Below are 8,871 nucleotides of genomic sequence, written 5' to 3'. Positions count from 1 at the left end.
AGTTTGATGCATGAGCCGTCTACCCATAGCTCTCCATCGGGGTCAGGAAAAGCAGTGTCTCGGAGGTCAACCCTACTCCTAGTCTGTTCGTCTGTGAGAGTCACACAGTCGTGTATGGGAGGAACGTCGGGGTCGTTTTCAGGCAAGGGTAACAATGTGGCAGGATTCAAAGTCGTGCATCTCTTAAGTGTGATGTGGGGTGCAAGCAGAGTCAACTCGTACCCTGTCAGTCGTGCGCTAGTCAGGTGTTGGGTCTTTGTCTGGTTCAAAAGGGTGTCAACTGCATGGGGCACTAATACAGTGAGGGAGTTGGAAAGTACGATTCCCTCGCTCTGACGGATGGAGACAGCAGCGGCAGCTACTGCTCGAAGGCAGGCAGGTAAGGCTCTGGCTACAGGATCAAGAGTGGCGGAGAAGTAGGCACAAGGGCGCTGCTTAGGGCCAATCGATTGAGTAACAATAGGTAGGATTGGGCTGTTGCAGACGTTGCTAACCACTTCTTCAACCACTCCTGCATCTACCAGAGACTGAATGATCGCTACCAGTGCCTTCTCACCCTCTGGGGATATCCGATATTGCGGGAGTTTCGGGAGCATAGCGTCCTGTCTTACAGTTATATGAATAGGGTCAATCATCATTCGCCCCACATCAGAGTCATTTTTGGCCCACAGGTACGGAGGCAGGGTGTCAAGCAGGGACAGGTCAGCGTTAGTTATGCAGCACATGTGTCGTGGGGGACGGGATCTGGCCATGTCTGGGTTGTCGTACAGGATGACTCGTATTCCATCTGGGGAACACCTAATGGTAGCTCGAAAATGCTTCAGTAAGTCAATGCCCATAATGGCGTCAGGGGAGTTGGAGGAGAGTAGAAATGTCGCGTCAGCAGTGTTGCTTTCTAGGTCAAAGGTAATAGGTACGGACAGGGGGTTAGTGGAGGGCGTCCCATCGAAACCTATCGACGTTATGTGTGAGCCAGACAAGGGTGCCCTTGGAATCAGTCGTTTTGATAACACACTACGTGTCGCCCCAGTGTCTACCAAGAATGGAGACTCTGTACCCAAGACCTTAGCGGTGACATAAGGACCTTGCTGGTCAACACAGAGCTCGACTGGATCCCTCCCTTGCCCCTGGCAGTCCTATGCAAAATCGGGGGCATTTTCACCTTCGGATAGCTGATATTGATTCTGTCGGGGACGGTCAAATGTATTCAGTCTTCCTGATCTGTCATTGTTAGTGTCGTTGGAGTTCCCTCGTCCCTGTACTCTATTCCGCGGACCACCTGCCACATCCCTGGAATCCCTATTTCTATTCATCTCTAGCAAAACCGGACACTGGAATTTCCAATGGCCGAGCCCTTTGCAGAAAGCGCATTGGTCATTGCTAACGTCTCTCCGTCCAGTGTGAGATGTCGGGGTGTGATCCTTAGGAGGTAGATCTCTGGGGGCGTTTGATTGGTAGTTCCCCCTTTGATGTTCCCGTCCTAGCGCTATACCCTGTATCTGGGCTATCATTACCCTTTCCTTCAAATCTTTCTTCTTTTTCTCGGACGCCCTATCATTCTCATTCTTTTGGTGCTCGTAATACTGAGCCATCTGAAGGATAGCTGCGGGTTTGGAGGCCCCCCAACTGCTCTCACTTGTCTGTAGTTTTTGGGAGACTTCTTGAGTTAGTCCTTTTACATAATTTTGCACAAACAGGTGCTGTCCGGTTGCGGTGGTCATGTCCTGGCCACTGTAGTCGGAGAACACTGTCTCAAATCGGGAGAAGTATTCTGACACATCTTCCTGGGGTTTCTGTCGACAGGCCGTGACTATCGACCAGTCTACTTTTCTTTCCGGGACCAGTGTTTTTAATTTCTGAACTATTTTATCTGGGAGTTCCAGTATGTCCTTCACTGGTTTACTCCCTGGCTCTCGCTGTCTGTCTAGTTTACCGAGTTGGTCCCAGGTATGTCCAAACAGATCCGTGTGGTCAGCCTTCCGGATTTGCTTCCACACGTCAGCTGGCAGACATAGCCCAAAGAACAAGTCAATATCTGCTATAGTCATTATTGTTGAACCCAAGGCTGTACCCAATTCGGTATAAAATGCTGTCGGGTTCTTTCTTAAGTCGGGCAGGGTTTGCTTAAAGGTTAGGATATCTTGTCGGTCCCATGGTTGATATACCCAATTGTACACAACCCTTCCCTTTGCATTTTCATTATTAATATCATCGCTCGTTCCCTGGCCCCGTGGCGGGATCCAGTAAGGAGCCGCTTCTCTGATAGGCATCATAGTATTGGCTACTTCTACCGAGGTCGTTTCAGGGACCGTAACCTTGGCTTCTGGTTTCTGTTCCGTGAGGTGGCGGAGGACCTCAAGCATTTGCATGAAGAGCTCCGTCGCCTCACGTTCAGTCCCATCTCCAACATCAATTTTCCTATACAGCGTTGTTAATTTAGCGGGACCCTTGCTCTGATACCTATCTTCATACGCGTTCAGGGTGTGGTAGCTGAATCGCAAGATGAAATGCCGTCTGTGGCTGTCGGCATGTGAATTATATATGTTCATTGTGTACTCTTCGCTCTCCCTTCGTTCTACTAAGGTCTTTGCTATTTTGTCGATCCCATCCCGCTCATCTTTGCTTAATCCATTTAATCTGGCCGATGATTGTTTGCTAGACTCGGGGTCGCCTGATGAGGTTGTTAATGTGGCCGGTGCAAAGGCCGTGAGGGCTGGTGCACTAGCGCTGAGATCGCTTTCGCTCACACTCGGAGCGTGGAAGCTTTGTCGGCAGGGGGCATATGGAGGGGGCATGTAGATGGTTGGGGGACCTAGTAGTAGCTCGTCGTTCGCTCGTTGTTTGGAGGGCAATTCAGGGTAGAGCGCAGAGGGGGTCCTAACAGGACATTGGCCTGTCGACCCTGATTCTTGGTTTTGCATAGTTTCCTTTCTTTCTTTTATTTCTTCTTCTAGTTGCTTTGCGGCTAGGTGGGCTGCCTTTCGTAATTCTTTCCCTATTTTTGCTTCTTCTCTTTTCTTTCGTTGTTCCGTTTCTTTGCGCCACATGCCGATACTGTCGAGCATAGTGGGCGTGGTCTTATTCTTCTGGAGCGCTATTTCTAATGTTTTTATTTTATTTTCGTCAAAGGAACCTATCAGTGGCCACTGACTTTCAAGGTTCTTTTTCGTATATTTATGCCATAGTTTAGTGTAAGCTATAGCGACTAGTCCATACTTAGTGAACATGTCCTTATTAGGGGTGCCCTCCAGTGGAGCTGGATGGTTCATCTCTAATAAGCGGTCCGGGCTAAACAGGCTACCAACCAGTGGGGAGAAGACAGGCATGACGGATTACAACGGGGACAAAAGTCTGCACTACCTATCTTATCACGGCGGACAAAGACTAGACAGAATATTTCTATTCTACGTTGTTTGGAGGCCGTGAATACCTCAAAAGAACCAATACCGAATAATCGGCCAATCAAACAATCCAGTGGGGAGAATAAGTGGGCACGAAAAATTATCGCTACCCACTCTTTCTCTACCTGCAAAGAGAGGCCTTGTTCTTCCCTGTTTGCAGACAAAGAATCTCCAGACAATAATCCACGAACGATAGTTCGGGAAACAGTGGGGGAGGAAGATAGGTACGACGGATTACAATGGGGACAAAAGTCTGCGTTACCTATCCTTCACTGCTTGCAAAGAGAGAGCCTGTTTGTTTTTCCCCGTTTGCAGACAGTGAATCTCCAGAGGGTTTCAACAAAGCGTAATACTAGTATTATCCAAAAACAATTTCCTCAATTCGTCGTGTTTACACGACCTTACCCGGACCGCATGGACGGTTTCCTGTCCTCTGGATCCAGCGCCCGATCGTCCTCTCTCCTTCGTGTTGTTCGCGGCACTCCTGATGGTTCCCAGTCAGGACCGTAGATCACTCGAGAGAGGTCTGTTCAGAACTAGTGAAGGTCGGATGATCGGCTGTCAGACGAGGGTCTATCGGACACGAGCTCTTCCCGATCGTTGCAGTCGTTCACTCTGTCATCGGGACCTCTCCCACTGGATCCACGTGTCGCTGATGGGCCCCACGCTTTGGGACGCCAATTGTAGAAAAAGGTAGGGCTAGGACCTTTCTCAAGATTTGCCCGGCGCTAACCGCCCTTGTACCATTCAAGTTTACCAAGCAATGAGGCAGGCGCCGGAGACCAGAAGGCAGGAAACAGAAGTTTATTCCGACGGAGCAGAACACATCAGATCAGACAACAAGGTATCATGTCGAGGTGCTCTAACAGCCTCTCGGAGGCCTGGCCTCTTATACACTGGTTTATGGCATGTGACCTTCCTTTAATACAATCAAGTCTTTGTAAGGCAAGAGAAAAAGACATCCCCGTAATCCTAGCGTCAATCCCACCCCCATATACCTTCACAATAGAGGTTTTCAACCTGCTGATAAGAGGAGGGGACCATCACGCAGCTGAGTGTTCCGTCGAGTCTTAGGATGTGTGCGCCTGATCATATCACAGGGGGTGGGGAGGCCTGGATCAATAGAGGGCCCTTTGAAGGAGAGCGACCTCATACAATATAGGGCAGTAAATGATATCTCCCGGCTTAGGCAATGGCCTCGGACCTGTGTGGACAGTCGGACACGGGGTGAGGGGCTATCAATGGAGTGGTATTCATGCCGCGTGGACAATCCAGCGCAGGAGGGAGGTTTGTCAACAGAGGGGCATTCATGGGAGGAGAGGAGGTGTTGGTCAGGCGCTAGCGTGACTCCCAAGGACAGGGTCATGCAGAAGGGTCCTGCTCGTAAGGAGGAGGAGGGAGGGGGAGCCAGGGTGCGCGGAGGATGCTTGCTGGGTCAGAGGGACGTGCTGGCGATCGATCGTGGACAGGGAGACCATGATACCTAAAATGGCTGCCGTGCACGTAATACATAGGTGACCTAGAATAGCTGCCGTGCATGTAGTACATAGGTGACAAGCTGGCGCAGATGATGTTCAGATCGCAAGTCAAAATTCCACACACCCCCTAGAGGCCTCTGTGCATTGGAGCTCCCACGGCGAGTTTGTTTAACTGCGCCTTCATGACTTTCTTCAGGTCCCATCTCATTGGTATCCCTAGAACTTGCCTCAAGCACAGCATTCCCCTCACAGGCCACACTAACCTGGGGAGTGTCCAGCAGTTTACGGCTACTGGGGTCCTGGGGTCCTTCAGCAGTCTGAAATCCACATAGTCTGCAGTCTGGGGAACATGCGGAAGAATCTCTTGCATGGGCCACGTCAGTGCTCTAATCACTTGTAAACATGTCCACATTGAAAAGATCAGCATTCGGCCCCCTTAGATTGCTGCCAGACAACTCCCGAGCAGATGAGCTGCCCCAGGGGCTTGGGCAATGACAAAAGAAATCCTTAATCAAAGGCCGAGACTGCTGTGCTGCACCTTGTAGCCCATATTGTTCATGCTCCTGACAGGAGCCTTTCTTTTCCATGGGTGCCTGAACGTCTAGGCCCTTCGCGATCTTAGTTCAGTTTTCTTCACCCCCAAGCCAGCGCTGCTCCGATACTTTTTGGGCTATAAGTAGGGGGGGTTATACCCAGATAAAGTTACGGGGACCTGGGTTATCAAATGAAGTATGGGAAGGGGTCCCAGTAAGCATGAAATAATAACAAGGAATGTGTGAACAATCAAAGAGACAAATCTTCGAGACACATTGTTTTATTCACATTGTGCTTGTATCTTGCATATACTTCATTATTCAACGTTCATTAGTCAGTGACTATTTTACAGTGCCCCAAAAGTTGGGAAAAGGGGAAGGAGGTGTGATACGTGTGGGTAATAGGTGAAGGAAAAGGGTTTGCAGTAACAGTAAAATCGGCGAATAAGACAAATTCAATGGAGTTACATGTTCATGTACCCAGAACCAGACCAAAAGGTTCATACAAATTGTTTTACAAAAATCATACTCCAAATGTACAGCAAATGAGAACAATGGGGTGTGGAGTTGACAGCAAAAAACAGTGTGTTGTCGACGTTTCGACCCTCGTTCGCAGATATGTGTATTGATCTTGCCGTGGGGTCTTCCTCAGGACTGGGGAGTTGGGGAAACGTGACCACAAGGTGGTGTGCACCGGACCCGTTTGGTGGAGGGATTGATATAGACAATAGATCGAGGTCTCACTCGGAAGCGCCGTGTGAATTAATGGTCAGGGGTCCGACAGGGCATCAATGAGGCAGTGGCTCCGACAGCCGTATTTCGTCAACATTCGGCGTGGGGTGGCAAACACTCGCGCTGTGGCATCGAGTCAGTTGCAGGACGGTATATGGAATGAATCCGAAGCCGTTCACTGCTCGCAGGAGGAATGGCGAAACACCACCTTGTGGTCACGTGTCCCCAACTCCCCAGTCCTGAGGAAGACCCCACGGCAATACACATATCTGCGAACGAGGGTCGAAACGTCGACAACACACTGTTTTTTGCTGTCAACTCCACACCCCATTGTTCTCATTTGCTGTACATTTGGAGTATGATTTTTGTAAAACAATTTGTATGAACCTTTTGGTCTGGTTCTGGGTACATGAACATGTAACTCCATTGAATTTGTCTTATTCGCCGATTTTACTGTTACTGCAAACCCTTTTCCTTCACCTATTACCCACACGTATCACACCTCCTTCCCCTTTTCCCAACTTTTGGGGCACTGTAAAATAGTCACTGACTAATGAACGTTGAATAATGAAGTATATGCAAGATACAAGCACATTGTGAATAAAACAATGTGTCTCGAAGATTTGTCTCTTTGATTGTTCACACATTCCTTGTTATTATTTCATGCTTACTGGGACCCCTTCCCATACTTCATCCGATACTTTTTGGAGCGAGGCTGCCTGACGGGGCGTGATCCCTGCACCAGATTTTGAGACCAACTCCGCAACTTGCCGTTTCTGCTTCCAACTGGGCAACGAGGATAACTACTGACACCACTAGCACTGGAACCTCAATCCAGCAGGTCTGCAGTTTTTCTCAGAGCCAAACCAAGGTAATCCCACATGCTGCATTGATTAAAGCTGCTCTCCTTTCACATGTTGCAGAGCAAGGAGGAAGCAGATAGCAATGGTGCTATGTGGTCGCCGTCTTGCTTCTCCCTCAGCAACCACCCCAGTGGTGGATTTTTGATGTTTCTCATTCTCTTTGCTCTCGTCCTAAATTAGGAACATCCCACATGTCTTTCTTTTCTTACAAGTAGTCAGTTTACCTGTACTAGGAGCCTGGCTCTTTTCTGGACTAGCTATGCTTCCTTGATGAGCACCAATGAAAGCCAAACACTCATGGGGAGTTGCTCAATTCCAGATAGGTATGGATGATCTTTTACAATTTTATCTGCTGAAAATATTTTTTCTTTGAATGATGTTTGCTTAAGTCACTTTCTTACTTGGTGTGTAGAGTAGTTTACTAATTCATATCTATGGTTCAGTCAGAAAACAAACATTTGAGAAAATTATTGTGTGTCTTTGATGCATTATTTATGTGCTTATTTGGGAATGCAAACCATCTGAATTTGGAACCTCCAGAAGTACTTTTCTTTGGTTTTAATGATTTCTATGGCATCCAAAGTTTGTGTGGGTGACCTTGAAGTAGGGCTGTCCGATGTTTTAACACTGTGTGGTGACTTAAAGTATTGGCACACCTAGCAGTTCCTATTCCTATAGGCACTGGCCACTTTTGCTATTCAGTGTGATCTGTGGCGCATCCGTACCTTGTCCCCAGGCCCTGGTGACCACCATTGGTGAAACTAATGAATCTGGCTTGCACCTCAGAGTGCAATATTGACTTTTCCACTGTTCTAAGGATACATTTTTGCGCCTAGTGCGCTGCAACCTCCTGGGGTTGTGAGTATATCTGCTGGTTACTTTGGAGTTTCAAATCATAGACCGTTATAGTTCAGAAGGAGCTGCATCCCTTCTTCTCCTTCCAGAATACAAAATGTTTTACAAAACGATAGGAAAGTATTTTGTTTCCAGCACAAAGGCGTGGTCGCATCATTCAATATATCGACAGCGAGTTCTTGGATTATTCACACCTCTAGGGTTTTGTTTTGCAGTTGGTAAAAAAAATATCGATGGACCACCTAAGATACTGACGGTGTCGCTGTCCTGCTTTTATTTACAACTCTTCGATCACAGTTTTCAGAATAGAATTGCATTCTGCACCAAGGGGAGCCATGCCGCTCGAATTTTGAGCTCACGCGCCTCTCCTAATGAGAAATTGAGATTCGCAGGCAGAAGCCGGCCAAGCGTGATCTGTAATTTAATTAGAATATTGTGTCCCCAATATATTATAAACACATTGATTTTACCATTCAATTATAGATCAGTTGACGACCTCTGTAAAAATAAATGAATGTTTGGCTGACGCAGCCGTTGGCCTCCCATCCCCCACTTTGCCCCGCCTGGCCTCCAGTGGCGGTTTCTGTATTAGGGCGCCGGGGCTCCGCCCCCTTTACATTAATAGTAAAAATGTTCCAACCGGAACAATGCTAAATCTTTTTATTTTTTTAAATGCACACATTTACATTTGGACGTTGCTGGAATTGGTGGAACACACACACACATGACTCGGTGATTACGTTCTCCCCCTGGGCGGGCTCGAAGTCTTCGTTTTTGCCGGGCTGATAGTCTCTCAGCCCTGAGGCCTGTGAGGTCATCAACTCGGCAAAAACTGAGGGTTAAGGCACAGTCTCCACCCCCTGATGCCGTGGAGGTAAAGTTAGCCCTGGGCGTATCGGATGCAAGCCCTGTAGAGCTAACCCTCCACGTCAATCACGGAGTGGAGAGCATTGTAACCCCACCCTTTCTTAATACGTCACAGGGTGGGGTGGGACCACTCTGTGAGGAT

This window comes from Lissotriton vulgaris, unplaced genomic scaffold (assembly GCF_964263255.1).
Source record: "Lissotriton vulgaris unplaced genomic scaffold, aLisVul1.2 SCAFFOLD_2749, whole genome shotgun sequence".
NCBI lineage: Eukaryota > Metazoa > Chordata > Amphibia > Caudata > Salamandridae > Lissotriton > Lissotriton vulgaris.
The sequence above is the reverse complement of the archived record's forward strand: the minus strand, read 5'-3'. Positions refer to the sequence as shown.